Raw genomic sequence first — 18,234 nt, forward strand, 5'->3', positions numbered from 1 at the left:
GTAGACAGGCCTCCCCTCATCCCTCTCATCCCCTCTGTAGTGTGTAGACAGGCCTCCCCTCATCCCTCTCATTCCCTCTGTCGTGTGTAGACAGGCCTCCCCTCATCCCTCTCATCCCCTCTGTCGTGTGTAGACAGGCCTCCCCTCATCCCTCTCATCCCCTCTGTCGTGTGTAGACAGGCCTCCCCTCCTTTTCAATGGAACATTTAAGAGCCCCTTTAAGTGCTAATCAGGTTGTCATCCATGTGGCCAAAATCACAGGCTCTGATAAATAAAGTATTTGTTGGCTAACGTTAGAGCACGGCTGAGTGGAGTGTGTTTAAACAGGTAACACAGCCAGGAGTGCATTCCGAGTGCAGCTGGGGGATCGATACCAACGGCCCTGTAGCGCCCTGAGATGGTGGATAGCTACAAAGCTAAAGGCTCAGCTAAAACGTGAGGATACCAACGGCCCTGCAGTGCCCTGAGATGGTGAACAGCAACACCGTGAGGATACCAACGGCCCTGCAGTGCCCTGAGATGGTGAACAGCAACAACGTGAGGATACCAACGGCCCTGTAGTGCCCTGAGATGGTGAACAGCAACAACGTGAGGATACCAACGGCCCTGTAGTGCCCTGAGATGGTGAACAGCAACAACGTGAGGATACCAACAGCCCTGTAGTGCCCTGAGATGGTGAACAGCAACAACGTGAGGATACCAACAGCCCTGTAGTGCCCTGAGATGGTGAACAGCAACAACGTGAGGATACCAACGGCCCTGTAGTGCCCTGAGATGGTGAACAGCAACAACGTGAGGATACCAACGGCCCTGTAGTGCCCTGAGATGGTGAACAGCAACAACGTGAGAATACCAACGGCCCTGTAGTGCCCTGAGATGGTGAACAGCAACAACGTGAGGATACCAACGGCCCTGTAGTGCCCTGAGATGGTGAACAGCAACAACGTGAGGATACCAACAGCCCTGTAGTGCCCTGAGATGGTGAACAGCAACAACGTGAGGATACCAACGGCCCTGTAGTGCCCTGAGATGGTGAACAGCAACAACGTGAGGATACCAACGGCCCTGCAGTGCCCTGAGATGGTGAACAGCAACAACGTGAGGATACCAACAGCCCTGTAGTGCCCTGAGATGGTGAACAGCAACAACGTGAGGATACCAACGGCCCTGTAGTGCCCTGAGATGGTGAACAGCAACAACGTGAGGATACCAACGGCCCTGCAGTGCCCTGCGATGGTGAACAGCAACAACGTGAGGATACCAACGGCCCTGTAGTGCCCTGAGATGGTGAACAGCAACAACGTGAGGATACCAACGGCCCTGCAGTGCCCTGCGATGGTGAACAGCAACAACGTGAGGATACCAACGGCCCTGCAGTGCCCTGCGATGGTGAACAGCAACAACGTGAGGATACCAACGGCCCTGCAGTGCCCTGAGATGGTGAACAGCAACAACGTGAGAATACCAATGGCCCTGTAGTGCCCTGAGATGGTGAACAGCAACAACGTGAGGATACCAACGGCCCTGCAGTGCCCTGAGATGGTGAACAGCAACAACGTGAGAATACCAACGGCCCTGCAGTGCCCTGAGATGGTGAACAGCAACAACGTGAGAATACCAACGGCCCTGCAGTGCCCTGAGATGGTGAACAGCAACAACGTGAGGATACCAACGGCCCTGCAGTGCCCTGAGATGGTGAACAGCAACAACGTGAGGATACCAACGGCCCTGTAGTGCCCTGAGATGGTGAACAGCAACAACGTGAGGATACCAACAGCCCTGTAGTGCCCTGAGATGGTGAACAGCAACAACGTGAGGATACCAACGGCCCTGTAGTGCCCTGAGATGGTGAACAGCAACAACGTGAGGATACCAACGGCCCTGTAGTGCCCTGAGATGGTGAACAGCAACAACGTGAGGATACCAACGGCCCTGTAGTGCCCTGAGATGGTGAACAGCAACAACGTGAGGATACCAACGGCCCTGTAGTGCCCTGAGATGGTGAACAGCAACAACGTGAGGATACCAACGGCCCTGTAGTGCCCTGAGATGGTGAACAGCAACAACGTGAGAATACCAACGGCCCTGCAGTGCCCTGAGATGGTGAACAGCAACAACGTGAGAATACCAACGGCCCTGCAGTGCCCTGAGATGGTGAACAGCAACAACGTGAGGATACCAACGGCCCTGTAGTGCCCTGAGATGGTGAACAGCAACAACGTGAGAATACCAACGGCCCTGTAGTGCCCTGAGATGGTGAACAGCAACAACGTGAGAATACCAACGGCCCTGTAGTGCCCTGAGATGGTGAACAGCAACAACGTGAGGATACCAACAGCCCTGTAGTGCCCTGAGATGGTGAACAGCAACAACGTGAGAATACCAACAGCCCTGTAGTGCCCTGAGATGGTGAACAGCAACAACGTGAGGATACCAACGGCCCTGTAGTGCCCTGAGATGGTGAACAGCAACAACGTGAGGATACCAACGGCCCTGCAGTGCCCTGAGATGGTGAACAGCAACAACGTGAGGATACCAACGGCCCTGTAGTGCCCTGAGATGGTGAACAGCAACAACGTGAGGATACCAACGGCCCTGCAGTGCCCTGAGATGGTGAACAGCAACAACGTGAGGATACCAACAGCCCTGTAGTGCCCTGAGATGGTGAACAGCAACAACGTGAGGATACCAACGGCCCTGTAGTGCCCTGAGATGGTGAACAGCAACAACGTGAGAATACCAACGGCCCTGCAGTGCCCTGAGATGGTGAACAGCAACAACGTGAGGATACCAACGGCCCTGCAGTGCCCTGAGATGGTGAACAGCAACAACGTGAGGATGGGCAGATACAAATGTTTATTTTTTCACTCCCTCGCTATTGCCTCTCCTCGTCTAAAAAGACATCTTGTCATCTTCCCATCCAGCATATTCATCCGCTCTAATTCCTAACTCCCAAGTGTGTGTGTGTGTGTGTGTGTGTGTGTGTGTGTGTGTGTGTGTGTGTGTGTGTGTGTGTGTGTGTGTGTGTGTGTGTGTGTGTGTGTGTGTGTGTGTGTGTGTGTGTGTGTGTGTGTGTGTGTGTGTGTGATTCATAACCAAATACAACATCCTCTTCCCCTAAAAACAGACCAACAATCTCCTCTATTCCAACCAGCTGACTACATCATCCAATTCCAATCACCCCATCATACCCCACTATGCCCAATTACTTATTCCCCAATCTCTCTTCAACAGCCATAATGCCCACCTACACCCAGCTATGCCCTTTCACCAAACTCTACCCTCACCCAGTTTGCTCAATCCCATCCTGTTATCTCCCTATAATAATGCTGACACTAAGCCCTACAGATGTAGGATCTTAATATGAGCCAGTTTGCTGCAGAAGGAAAATAATCCTACAGCAACAGGAAATGTGAATTATTATGTGGATTATAATTAATGGACCTCTTTTGTTGGGGTTGATAGGTTTTTCGTTATGGCAAATCAAGTCTGACATTTTAAATGGAAATGACAAACTTCAGAAGCCTTTTTATACCTTGAATACACTACTGTGCAGGAAATTTCTCAGCAACAAGAGAGTGATCAAATTAAGATCCTACATTTGTATGTCAAATTGCCCCCCTAACCCCCCCCCCACACACACACACCCCATGTCCCTCTCACCCTCCAGACCCCTCTATCTCCACACCATGCAGTCTATCCTGAGCACAAACACCCAACCTCTCCCTCTGTGCTCTTTTCCCCAGCTTTGATTTTCTGTCCATCAAGGGGGCGTGGATTAGCGCTCTCTTGTTTATCTGCTCGTCAGTTTTATCTATCTATCACAGAGCCATCCGCTCTGGCCCCCGCAGCCCGGCCACTGCATTAATCCCATATCAGCCGGCCAACCATCCATCACGCTGCTGTCTATCACGTCAGATCCATCATCCGCCCATCTGTCTCCAACTGCCCCATACACAGGGATGATCTCCACGCAGAGGGGCCGCAGGGAGAGAGGGATAGAGGGGGAATAGAGGGCAGTAGAGTGAAATTGAGAGAGAGAGAGGGAGAGAGAAGGAGAGAGAGAGAGAGAGAGAGAGAGAGAGAGAGGAGAGAGGAGAGCGAGATGGGGAGAAATGTAGAAATAGAATAAGGGATAAATTGAGAGAGAGAGTGAAGGATAAAATTACACTCTGCATCCCCTCCCTACTCCTTCCTTCCTTCCTTCCTTCCTTCCTTCCTTCCTTCCTTCCTTCCTTCCTTCCTTCCTTCCTTCCTTCCTTCCTTCCTTCCTTCCTTCCTTCCTTCCTTCCTTCCTTCCTTCCTTCCTTCCTTCCTTCCTTCCTTCCTGCCTTCCTTACCTCCCTCCCTCCTTCCATACTTCCTTCCCTCCTTACTTCCCTCCCTAACTCCCTCCTGTCCTGCTGACAGTATTCCCTTCATTTCACTACATGCTTATTACCCATTCTGTCTGTTTCCCTGTAATTTGTTTGTTTTCCTCGCCTTGCTAATTCCAGCCAGTGGGAAGAGTGCCAGGCTACCAGCGCAAGCTAGTACACCGCTGAGGAAGAGGAGGGGTCATACACTCCCCATAAACTCCCATAAAGCCCTGGTGCATGCTGGGAGGATCCCTGGCCCCTCCCTTTTCAGTAGAACGGTCACTGCAGAGCAGGGATAGGCTGGGGATATTGTCTAAAGCCTCCAGCTTTAAAATGGCTCAATATCTGGGTTCATTCAGGGTCGTTTGTAGTTCCATCCATATCTGCTAACATGTGGGGTGAGTGAGAGGGCACGTGTGCTCAGGAGTGAAGGTGAGTGGAGGGCGAATGCTAGGACAGAGACAGGATGTGGGAGTGGACAAGGGAGCATGTTAGTGCACTCAGGGGCAGGTGAGAGTACATAAGCAGGAAGAGGCTAGATGTGCAAATAGGCAAGTGAGTGCAAAGCCATTTTGGTTAGGGTACACTGAGTATACAGTGGCATAAGCTAGTGCGAGGTTAGATGATTGTTCATGTTAGTAGACAGATGGTGGAGGAGCATGACGAGGGTATTGAGTGGCAGCCAGGTGAGTGCACCATGCAGCAAATACATGCCAAGAAGTAAGTGCAGGCTAGAATAGAGGCAATCAGTGCACAACAAGCATACAGTTACACCAACAGAATATTATGGGTGTATAAAGGACACAAGGTTAGTGGTTAGTGTACAAAGGGTCAGAGTGACCATCAGTGGAAATGATGCTAGAATAGCCCTGTTAAAAGACTTATAATAGCCTCAATGCAATTACAGAGTGTCAACCAATTTTACACTGGCTTCATATTTTTCTCTGTAAATCCACAGCAGTCAATAGAGCATGTTCTTACATACCGAGTACAAGTTAATTACAGAAATTGTCGCCTTAGAGGTCTTCCCAGAATTATACCTATGACATGGGTTAGGTGTTTCCCCTAATATTAATGTTACTGTAGGCTACATGGTAATTATAAGGTGGGATTTGGAACTTACTGAGTACTTAATAAGAACTTAGAATTTACTTTGGAATTTTATTATGTGTATGTATAATAATTGTAAATAAGAATTTGTAAATAAGAATTTGTTGTTAACTGACTTGCCTAGTTAAATAAAGGAGAAATAAAACCTCAAATATGAGCTCCAACTGTTGGTAGAGCTTAATCCCCAAGCTCATTCTTTTGGAAAGGAACAACAAAGGAACCCCCATGTATTATTTCAAACCAACACCAGTAGGATACCTTTTGATAAAGGGATCTAGAAATGTAATTCTAAGTCCTTAAGCCTTGTGCCGTCTATAGTGAATATATTTCCGTAGAAATAGGTAGAATGTATAATAATGTTTATTCAATTCAAAGCAAGGTATTTCCGTAGTTATCTAATGAAAATGGTGCTGTAACCCAGCAAGGACACTGCATATCATACGGTCAAGGACAGCCAATGTGCAAAAAGTACACAGTAGCAAATGTCAGTCAGAATCAGTGAATAGTCTCCGCAAACGAGATATGTTCATCACAATGGTTATTATGACTAGGGCTGTGACGGTCATGGAATTTTGGTTGACAGTTATTGGCTAGCCAAATGACCGCAGTCACCATAATAGCCGTTCGAATAGCAAAAATGGGAAAGAAAAAAAGACACATTTTCTCCTCTCCTCTGCTCCCAACTGCATGTGCTGCCCTAGAAATAAAATGAATAGAACTGGCGTCCCAATTCCAGTGGGGAGGGGGCCATTGCTCAACTGAAGACTAGTTTGCAGCAGAAACAGACTCAACCACACAAATGCCTGGCTGTCCCGTCTTCAGTCAGCTGTTCTTTGTATTTCATGACTATGACGGTTATTTTATTTTCATGACTGTCTTCATCCATAACCATCTGTTACACGGTTATACGATAATTGAGCCAGCCCTAATTATGACTGCAGAATGTCAATGTAGCTACAAACCACAGCCAGTTAACAATTCAAGTTTTTTTATGAAATACCGTATCTATCCGTATATATACCTTTTTATCTACCCCTATTTTTGTTTTGGGGTTTCTACATGAACATGGATGAGGAGGATGGAGGAAGGCTCTTTCTTTCATCTATAATGAGCACAAACAAACATCTCCAAACAAATGTTATTGTTTGACTGGCACTGCATCAGGGTAGACAGCTGTCAGGGAGAATCCATCTCTATCCTCAGTAGAACTCAGTTCATTAGCAAGACAGCTTTACTCTGGGTTCCCTGTCCTAGTTGGAATAAACACTACTCTGACATTCTGTACCTACCCATACGCAATACAACTTGACTCATCATTCCGCAATACCTGTGTGTGTGTATGTGTGTGTATATGTGTGTGTGTAATGTGTGTGTGTGTATATATGTGTGTGTGTATCTGTGTGTGTGTAAATGTGTGTGTGTATTTATGTGTGTGTGTGTGTGTGTGTGTGTGTGTGTGTGTGTGTGTGTGTGTGTGTGTGTGTGTGTGTGTGTGTGTGTGTGTGTGTGTGTGTGTGTGTGTGTGTGTGTGTGTGTGTGTGGTGTACTATATTGGGGAGTGGTTGTATTATATCAGTTCTCTCTCATGCTCTCATTGCTCTGACTCCAATAAAGGGGCAAAACCGGCCATCCATAACAGATGCAATTACCACTGGCAAAACACACACACACACACACCCACACCCACACACACACACACACACACACACACACACACACACACACACACACACACACACACACACACACACACACACACACACACACACACACACACACACCCTGAATTAATCAGGCCTTAGACAAATAGCTGTGTAAATTCAGTGGATAACCAGATCAATAGTGTACACTCAATTCATTTGAGTTCACAGAGACGTCAAATTCTGCATAGTTCCATAACACACTGATTATACGGCCACCACATTAATTCACCAGATCAATAAAACCAATCTTTCAAATAAATCAAGTCACAAGCAAAGCAATGAGCCGATTGTAAGGGGAAAAGGCTGAAAATGCCCTATTCCAGAGGCATTGTAATGTCCACCATGCACTCTGAGCATCAGCAACAACAAACAATAAAATAGTAAAGGAAGACACGTCATAGTAATTGGTTGTATTGGATGTAAGGCCAGTGTTTTGGAGCAGTTTTGAACAGCTGTGGTCAGTGAGGTCAGAACATGACGTGTGGTCACTGGAATACCGTGTTGCTGTAAGGTCATGGTAGGTTAGTCTGTGGTCAGTGTAGTTTATTTGTGGTCTGATGATCTATGACGTGCGGTTTGTTTGTGTATGCAGTGGGATGAGCTGAGTGGAACTAGTAAAGTTCATAAAGATTGGATTGTGTGGTTATTAAACTAGGCCCCAAACTACTGTCTGTGTTAAACTATGGTCACAAAACACGTCTTATATGTGTTATGTTGAAACTATATTCAACACATACTCACTTGAAAATATTAAGCCTTGAGTTCTGGTCATATTGTATGGACAATGGCAGTGAAGTGCTCCAAAGTCATTGTTTGTGGCAATGAGCACCATTATAATTATATGGAAAAATAGTTGGTATAGTATGTCCATTGGCAGTCGTCCATTGGCAGTTGGACAGTGTGGTCAGTGAACATCATAAATCCAGTAGATGTTTTGTAGACGCTGTGGATCGTTGATGATAATAATACAGTAAGGAGCAGAAGGTATGAAGATTGAAGGAGAGAAGACGGGGAGAGGGAGAGGAGGAGAGGAGAGAGGGAGGGAGCAGGCCACAGGGCTAATCTCAGGTGAGAGATGTATAGTCCCACTGTAATTATAATTCTTAATGAATCTACTCTGGATGCACTCTCTGGCTCTCTCTCTCTCTCTATCTCCCCCCTCTCTTTTTCTCTCTCTCTCCTCTCTCTCCCTACCCCCTCTCTCTCTATCTCCCCCCTCTCTCTTTCTTTCTCTCTCTCCTTTCTCTCTCTCCTCTCTCTCTCTCTCTCTCTTTCTGCTCTCTCTCCCCTCTCTCTTTCTGCACTCTCTCTCTCTCTCTCTCTCTCTCTCTCCCCCTCTCACTCTTTCTCTCTCTCCCCCTCTCTCTCCCCCCCTTTCTCTCTCCTTTCTCTCATCTACCATCTGCCTATGTTTTATGCTTTAGGTGTTTTGGCTGCTTTTATTTATGAATCTACATTGGCCTGTCACCCCTTTCTTCATGAGCTCCCTCTCTCCTCCTCCCTCTGTTCCTCTATCTCTCCCTTTCTCCTTCCTCTACCTCTCCCCTGTTCCTTCCAACTCCCATTTCTACAGACACAGGCAAACAAACAGCTGCCGTCGTGTCCTTGTGGTGTCTCCTCTCTCACAGCTCAAACCCTAGCTGACACACACACATGTACACACTCTTCAAACACATCTTCTCCAGAGGGAGTGTTGCGGACATAAATAACAGCTCCCCTCACACACGGCAGAGCTGCACAGTCCTCTGTGGACTGACTCATGTCTCAGGTGAGCACTGCTGCTGCCCTTACGGAACAGGTAACCACTCACACACACAAACACACACACACAAACACACACACAAACACACACACACTCCGGCGCCATGCAGGCTCGCCCCCCTGTTGATGCATTTCTCTTTATCTAGCCTGACGCCTCATGGGAGCTGCTGATTGTTCTAAGAAGACAATGAATAACTTCTGCACTAATTCCTCTGCTCTGAGAGGGTCAGTGGGAGCAAGGAGCAGTGAGGAGCAGTGAGCAGCCAGGGAGGAGCCAGTGAGGAGCCAAGGAGGAGCCATTGAGTAGCCAGGGAGGAGCCAGGGAGGAGCCAGTGAAGAGCCAGGGAGGAGCCAGTGAGGAGCCAGGGAGGAGCCAGTGAGGAGCCAGTGAGAAGTCAGGGAGGAGCCAGGGAGGAGCCAGGGAGGAGCCAGGGAGGAGCCAGTGGGTCATGTAAAGAGTGGTCTATTAGGGAGAGGAGGTGTCTCTGTGTGGCAGAGAGCGCAGGCTGACAAGGTAATGAGGACAAAAGTGTCAGTATTGATGCCGGTAGAGAGAGAGAGAGAGAGAAGAGAGAGAGAGAGAGAGAGAGAGAGAGAGAGAGAGAGAGAGAGAGAGAGAGAGAGAGAGAGAGAGAGAGAGAGAGAGAGAGAGTCGCCAAGTGTGAAGAGGTATACTGAGGAGGAGGAGGAGGAGGAAGCTGATACTGGACTGTCACTAATAACACACACACAGGCACACACACACCACACACACCACGTCTCACACACCACAGCTCTGTTTCGACCAATTTGAGCAGACCATCCCAGCAGCTTCATCACCATCACTGCTTCTACTCCAGCCATCACCCTCGTCAATCTATCAGAAAAGCATAGGACATGATTGTAGAAGCTATTAGGTCAATTGATCCCCGTTTCCTTTCATCTGGCCGGGATCTACTTTTTCAGACAGACAGGTTCAGCAAGGAGCCCATTTAGCCTAACGAGTAGGAAAGCTTAACTTGGATGGTGCTAATGGTTCACCTCTCTGTCTTTCACCCTCTCTGGGAATGTCTCTTCCTTCTCACTGTCTTAGGAGGAAATACATGGAGAGACATGGGGAAATGGAGACTAGTGGAAAAAATGTGTTCTGAATACTCTTCATTATTCTAAAAGGGATAGTTCTGAGGAGTATTTCTGTCTGTAATAAAGCCCTTTCGTGGGGAAAAACTAATTCTGATTGGCTGGGCCTGGCTCCCCATTGGGTGAGCTTGGCTGCCAAGTGTGTGGGCCTATGCCCTCCAAGGCCCACCTATGGCTGCACCCCTCCCAGTCATGTGAAATCCATTGATTAGGACCTAATGAATTTATTTCCTTATATGAACTGTAACTCAGTAAAATCTTTGAAAATGTTGCATGTTGCGTTTATATTGTTGTTCAGTATATAAGAGTCATACTTTTTAACTTTAAAGAAGCAACCTGCAGTTGCTACATACAATTTTGGGGGGGTATAAATTCATGATATGTACCCATTAATTATTGAATAATATAATTTATAAATTCCTCATAAGTTTAGTTCAACTGTCGTACCCCATCAGAATCCCCCAAAATATATGCTTGTTTTACTCTGTTTGTTATCAAATTAATTGTAAACAAAAACTATATAAGCTCAAAACATGGTTAAAACTACACATGTGTTATGATGGATGGTCAGTCCTTGACTCCATAGCTCTATCTATGAATTTGGGAGTGGTAACATTTCTCCAACCCCATCCCTCAGCTTTTTACCAAAACAGGGACTGGGAGGTGGCTTTGTCATTGTTTCAACTGCTGATTGCAGCTTTAAGTAAAGAGCATCTATAGCTCTGGCAGATCCTTGAATAGAAAACACCTTCCATAACAGTTCTCATCATACTATAATAACATTTATTACAACCAGCAGGACTAAGATATTTTACTATACAGTATCATTATTCTTAAGTGCTGTACTTTCATTGTGTTTCAAAATGGCCACTATGGACCTCCAACTCTTTTTCAAGAACAGCATCTTACGAATGTAAATATATTTGAACAGTGAAATAATGGAGAGGGAGGTTGGTGCTGTGCTGAACACTAAGGGCCGAGGCGGGGAGTGCTATGCTGCTGGATATACAACCGCAATTGTTGAGGCTCTAGTCTGGCTACATTTGTACTTTTCTTTCCCAGTATGAATGGAATAATCAAGCATGTTGAAAAGCGCAATCAGTCTGCCATTGTGGGCAGCAGGTTGCAGGGTGGTTGTTAGGACTGGTGTGACTTACCAGAGCGCCACACCAATTTGGAGCCAATCCACACACACACACACACACACACACACACACACACACACACACACACACACACACACACACACACACACACACACACACACACACACACACACACTACTATGAACGTGGGCAGATCCAAATGAGTTGCTTGGGTGGCTGAGTGGTCCATTGATTGGGCCTCTTTGAGTCTTTTCACTGCTGTAAACCAAGCCCCTTCACAGTCGATAGACACAACCCAAATACGGAGGGCAAACAATCCACTGTGTTGCTACATGGACCCATCAGGCTAATTCTACAGCCCACTCCATTTCTGAAAAACAGTCCTCCTGACTGATGTTCTCTGGTCATGTTATAAATGAGGGTGGCTCAAGGATGTGCAGGGGAGAAGGGTGATGGGGTGAGGTTTAATCCCCTCCTCTCAGCCCTCGCCCCTGTTCCAGATGTAGGAGGGCCTGTGTGACTCGTAAAGTCAGTGGCACTGGGATGCTGCAGTTACAGGCTGCTACATTCAGAGACACATTCACCCAGCAACACTTCACAACACAAAGGCCCTGACTGAGCTCCAGCCCCGAACAGCCTCGACTGGGACGCCCTGTTCCCGTCGCCTTTGTGCCTCCGCACAACAACCCAGACAATTTCTGCTTGTTGCCCATTGTGTATCTCTCTCTCTCCTCCGCTCACCAACTCTCTCTCTCTCTTCCCCCCTTCTTCTGTCCAATCACTCATAAACATGCATTAACACCTCCACCCTGCAAAGTGTAATCTTGTCAAATACAAAAATAAGAAAAACTAATTACAGATGCAATTTTGAAGAACAAAAACATGATAGGGCACATTCAATTACAATAATTACTTTCAGCGACAGCTGTTTTAAAGCATCCTTGACTCTCCATGTTTTTAGGGAGCTGAAACACATACAAAGTTGCCAATCAACTCTGCCTCCGATCCGCCACAATAACTGTCATTAGAATCATAATGGCTTTCCCTGTCAGAAGAAACCTTATCACTCTACACGGCTGGTAAATAACCAGCCAGCACGAGCTGCCAACAGCAGGTAAACACCCTGACCAGTGGGAGAGGAGGATGAGAGAGTAGAGAGAGAGGGAGAGAGTGCGAGAGGGAGAGAGAGACAGAGAAAGCAGAGAGAGAAAGCAGAGAGAGAAAGAGAGAGAGAGACAGAGAAAGCAGAGAGAGAGAGAGAAAGCAGAGAGAGAGAGAGAGAAATCAGAGAAAGAGACAGAGAGACAAAGCGAGACAGAGAAAGCAGAGAGAGAAAGAAATAAGAAATGTAAAATACAGCACATGATAGATAGCCAGATTCTAGGTCAGACGAGGGAGAAAAACAACATCCTTGCATAGACACGTGTGACGTTATTTAAAAAGGTATAAAGATTACTAGCCAGTGTCTATGCACATCACATGAGAGGCAGTTGTACAGCAGCACTGCACAACACACTATGAAAAATGCATGGTGCTACGCAGTCTGTCTGTATCCATCAGTGAACACCTCAACCTAATGCAATGGAATGGACCGGAACAGGCTGGCTGATCATGAATTCAGGCTACAGACTCAAATTGACGTTTTTGCTTCTTTTATGGAATATTACATGTTGTAGTGTACCAGCCTGAATTTAAAATGGATTCAATTAAAATGTTGTGTCACGGGCCTACACACAATACCCCATAATGTCAAAGTAGAATTATGTTTTTAGAAATGTTTACAAATTAATTACAAATGAAAAGCTGAAAACTCTTGAGTCAATAACTTGTCAACCCCTTTGTCATGGCAAGACTAAATAAGTTCAGGAGTAAAAATGTGCTAAACAGGTTACATAATAAGTTGCATGGACTCGCAATAATAGTGTTTGACTACCTCATCTCTGTACCCCACACATACAATTATCTGTAAGGTCCCTCAGTCGAGCAGTGACACAACTAAAAAATAGCTGTCTAGCCATGGCTATCAACAAACAACTTGATAGAGCTTGAAGATTAAACAACAACAAAAATGATGTACAAATATTGTACAATCCAGGTGTGCAAAGCTCGTAGAAACAAACCCAGAAAGACTCACAGCTGCAATCACTAACAAAGGTGCTTTTGCAAAGTATTGATTTAGGGGTGTATATACTTCTGTACATGAGATATTTCTGTATTTCATTTTCAATGCATTTACAAAAATGTCTAAAAACATGTTTTCACTTTGTCATTATGGGGTATTATGTGTGGATGGGTGAGCTTTTTTTGTATCCATTTTTAATTCAGGTTGTAACACAACAAAATGTGGAATAAGTCAAGGGGTATGAATAGTTTCTGAAGGCACTGTATGTACCATTTTTGGAAATGATGATCAGCAGTTCAATGGACCATACGATGCTGCAGGTGTTCCACAGGGCACTGTGTTGTGTCCTGGGTTGTTTGTGGAGGAATTCGTATCAGTGGTGTATCTCTTGACTTAGTTTGTATTAACATATCCATTTAGTCAGCCTTATGAGTAGCTTTGGGGGGTGAACCAATTCATATGCTGAACAGGGTGGAAGTTGCTAGGGAAATATGGAGAGGGCCGTAGGAGCCACTAGTGTTATTTGTATGAAAAATAGGTGTGTGTGTGTGCGTGTGTGTAAGAGCTAGAATATGGATTGAATATAAACATGGCTTTATTTTCATGTAGGTTTGGATACAAATGATTTCTTCAGTACATGTGAATACTTGACTCTTCACATATTACATATGGCTTCTATTATGACAACCGCCAAAACGCTGTAGGAATGATTTCAGTGATATAAATCCACTTCTGATTACTGCCATATTACAACATGGGGGTATCATTAATACCATGCTAATGCCTGACTATTAATCATCCCACTGAAATCCAATAATCATTTTTCTGATGTTGATGTGACACGCAGACAGAGACGCATAAATCCTTCTGTCTTGTCTTCAAGCAGAGAGAATGTTTGGCTTTCAACCAATTCTAGAAGGATGCCTGAGGCTTCTTGAATGCACAAAATAACCGCTTGAATACGTAAAGGGATTTGAATTCCAGTGAGCCTGTTATGGGCCTTTTGAAAAAATGGTACAATACCTGCTACTTATCTGCATATGTGTGGAGTGGACATTAAGATCCATAAAATGTATCCGTCCAAAAGTAACTTTGGCATGTGCTGATGTTGGCTAGAAAAACTGAGTGGCTGTGTCATTATGTTGTTTGTATTATGTTAGTTGCAGGCTTCCATTTCCTCTGTGCCCTTACCCTAAAAAGATCTGTGAAAGTATAGGCCTATTCAGTAGCGAATATGTTCATATGGAATATGAAGTGTGTGGTGTATAGGCTGGGCTACGGTTTAACGAGGTCGGGGATTAATGCTTTAGTCCCACACATTGGGGACGGGCGAGCAGTTCACTTTTGAGCTCTCCTGCGCTCTAATGCGGATTTTCTTGTATAACACGCAATGAGCCCTTAAATGATAAAAGGTGTCTCTCCGTGAGACGACCCGCTACTGTGCTGCTGCTGGAAAATGGGAAAATAGATGGCGGGAGGTAGTACATCACACCGCTTATGCTGCCTCTGTCTCTTCATCGCATTTTTCTTTCACATACGCTCGTTTTTTTCTTCATGGGTGGTTGGGCTCGTATAGGGCGCTCCAAGCCAGGCAATTCGTCCAGGCAAGCTTACCACGACAGTTCATCGCTCACTCATACATTAAATGTATTAAGGAAGCTGGCTCGCTCTTCTTCCCCTGTCATCTGCGTACACGTCAAGCCCGTGAATGGCCCAAGTCCTCTCCCATTACCAGTGTCGGACACGGGCAGTCAAATTCAAGCCAAATAGCTGTCGTGGAAGTGATTTTGCGCATAACCATAGATATCAACAGAACGTTGTACAATGTAGTATAGACTAGTCCACCGTTTTCAATTTCAGGGAGATTGAGGCTAAATAACATTCAGTGTGCTTAACATTAATTCAATTTAACAATGGTCAATTTAATTAGTAATGCATTGCACGTTACGCTTCAGACATTATGTCCAATATAAATTACCTATAATGTCCGCTTAGTCAAACACGAGTGTACACAAAAAATAACCACACGTTTAAATCATGAAGCAACTGTTGTTGACGCATCGTAAACATACTCCACATATGTCCAAGCATAAAATATCAATAAATAAAGCTCGTTACACGCCTCTCCACCTCTCTGCCCACGGTGACAGACAGATTCCACCGTCACATTCAGTGCAGCATCCCGTAGACCCAAATAGGCTACATGGGCTATAACATTAAAAACCTTGCTTCGTGTCCTACCTTGATTCCTCCAATCTCCTTCCTTCGTTGCTCAGTATATCTCATTCATTCTTCCTTCCCCCTCTTTTCACTGTCTCCTTCGTTTGTCATTTCTTGGTCCTTCTTCGTGCGGATGCATAAAGATAAACAATTAATAACCTGCTATCTTCAAAACAACCACTGCGAATGAAACGGGGAAAATCCTGCCGGTTAAAAATGACAAAAACAGTGGCGGCGAATCCCTCATATCATGTTTATGCTCAAGGAATTATACCCATATGTGTATCAAAATGAATAGTAATGCGACCTCGCCTCATTTTAAGACAATTTTTCGTTTAGGCGCTTAAAGGCGGTCCCAGTTCTCCATAACAAGCAATAACGTCTATAGCCTTGCACATAAATGTGTGCTGCGCAGTCCGTTTGAAATGGTTGTAGATAAGCCGTTTTCAATTTGCCATTGCAAAACGTATCTCTTTTGATGTCTCCCTAAATATTTTAGGCTTCATTGGCTAAATAGCTTGTGTTGAAGGACCGATGCGGTTCTAAGGTCGGTGGTTAAGAAATTCCATTATAGGCTATGCACAATTGTTGACTCTCAATGCAGATATATCAAACCTGGAACCAAAACACAAATATCAAAGGTTCCTTTACCGACTCATGCCACGTAGAAAATAGCAGTCGTTCTGTCTCCTTCTCTGTCAGTAGCCTATGTCGAAATGTCTGTCGCTGGTAGCCTACAGAGGACTTCTACGCACTCAAGAACATTCAAGTAGTCTATTCTCGCACATTTTGTATGAATGAACTAAAAATTCCAAATTATTGTGTGCGAATATTCATAGACTGATGGTCCCCCACAGCTGAGGCGAACTTCCTCAGCGATGTCAACGGGTAGGCTAAGATTATTTATTGAAAGATGGATGTTGGATAATTTATGTTAAATTGAAAGGCTATCATGCGGCTACAAATAACGACTAATAGTTCAGCAGATGGTTTGGCTCATATTTCAATAACCAAACACAATGGCATTTTTTTCCACAAAAGCAAGCAAGTTTAGCTAGTTCATCTTTCCTGTGATGCAAATGTACTATGTCGTTGCCTATGATGACAGACTGGCAGGCGAGGCGCGCATCTGGCTGTTCACCGCGTAGCATTCAGCGTCGCGCATATGTGGTTTATTAAAATCTCGAAATCTCCACCGAGAAGTCTATATTTCAGGTGGAGTCCTCGAGGCGATAATTAGATTCCCTGGTCGACGTTTGGTCCCTATAGACAGGCGCCACCGCGCACGCAGAAACATATTCGTTATTTCAGCCTTGTGATTCTCATCTTGTTATTAATTTATTTGCAGACTACGTATCCTAGACTACGTGTTCGGGTTTATGGTCGTGGCATGGGAGGAGGCAGAGAGAAGACGAAGGAAAGGTGAGGAGGACACCGGGTAAGCTATGTATGTTCGTTTACATGAGTGCCTTGTTGAGAAGGACGCCGAGGAAAGCAGCAGTTGTGAAAGAGTAGTGTTTCACCGCGTGATGCCGCTCCCTAGTGAAGGCGTTCAGGACCGTAAAAGGAACGGCAAGTCTTTTTAATAATAATGGCCTAAGCCTATACCCAAGTCCCCCTATACAACTGCAGTCAAATACGTTATATTACGCGAATCACATTGCATGCAGTCCAATACACTATTAGGCTATTTTGTCTCCGGATTCCAAATAAAAACATTAAAAGGCCTAACACAGTCAAGGTCCGTACTTTATAAAGTGATTGTGAATGCTAGTAGGCCTTGTAGTAGACTATGCATGATTCGTTTAGATAGTTTATAAATCAGCCACATCAGCTAACTATTTGTTAAACATCAACATTACAATCACAATTTCAACCAATGAGTTATAACTACTGATTTATAAAATATGTTATACTGAATCATCTATAAACTATTCCATCGCATAACAAAGCCTTTATAAAGTACGCCTTCATTTAAAGTGATCTGCTGACAATAAGTAGCCTATAGGCTCGCTTGCTTACTTACTCATGGTGGCGCAATGTGCTGGACAATGGCATGCCATAGCTCTCTGTTGTTCATATCAGCTGGTAGGTCCTACATTCTGAGACCAGTGTCTGGACAGATGTTGTCCACATTGGTTTCATGTGGCTTACTGAACGTCTTTGCTCATTAGAGGGTCCCCACAGTATGAGACTGCTGGCGGGCAGCTCAGGATGTCTAACACAGTACAAAAACAAACAACAGACTATAACATGTTTGAAGATGACCTTTTTGTGGGAGTAGGCCTACCCTGCATCCATTTCATTTGCAGGAGCACCCTCCATAGTTTATTCAATTGACACATGGCTGAAAAGGAAAACAATTCCTTGCAAAGGGTAAAATTACATTATTATATTATTACATTAGTTCTAGAATATTTCAAACACCTGATGGAATTGGAGCGGATTACTTTGACAGCAGTGGGTTTGGACCTGAATCAGTCTGACCCATATCTGAGACATTATACAACTAACTAAAGGAAGGCTTTTGTCAAATAGACAATGGGTTGATCCATTATATAACCCATGCATTTGTAGGGGCCAAACAGGTCTACCTTCAATTCCAATTCAATTGCATTGCAATAGCTTTTGGTCTAAAGTCTGTAGGTGTGCAGGATGAGAATTATCCACCTCTTCCATGCTAGGGCCACTGTTCTGTCCATAGAAGTAGCAATGCTAGAACAGCACCATCATGG

The 18,234-nt window shown here is 45.2% G+C and overlaps 1 protein-coding gene across 3 annotated transcripts in view; it reads right to left on the reverse strand.

Moving 5' to 3' along the window:
- adgrl1a (adhesion G protein-coupled receptor L1a) overlaps positions 1–16,807 on the reverse strand; it is a 162,782-nt gene extending 145,975 nt beyond the window's left edge. For 2 of the 3 annotated variants that reach the window (XM_045715417.1, XM_045715415.1), the window contains exon 1: positions 15,521–16,807. The gene's annotated coding sequence lies outside the window, so the exon portion shown is untranslated. The remainder of the gene's footprint in view (positions 1–15,520) is intronic. The other variant, XM_045715416.1, reaches the window with a different exon arrangement.
- Positions 16,808–18,234: the final 1,427 nt, after the last annotated feature.

This window comes from Salmo salar, chromosome ssa03, assembly GCF_905237065.1.
Source record: "Salmo salar chromosome ssa03, Ssal_v3.1, whole genome shotgun sequence".
Classification (NCBI taxonomy): domain Eukaryota; kingdom Metazoa; phylum Chordata; class Actinopteri; order Salmoniformes; family Salmonidae; genus Salmo; species Salmo salar.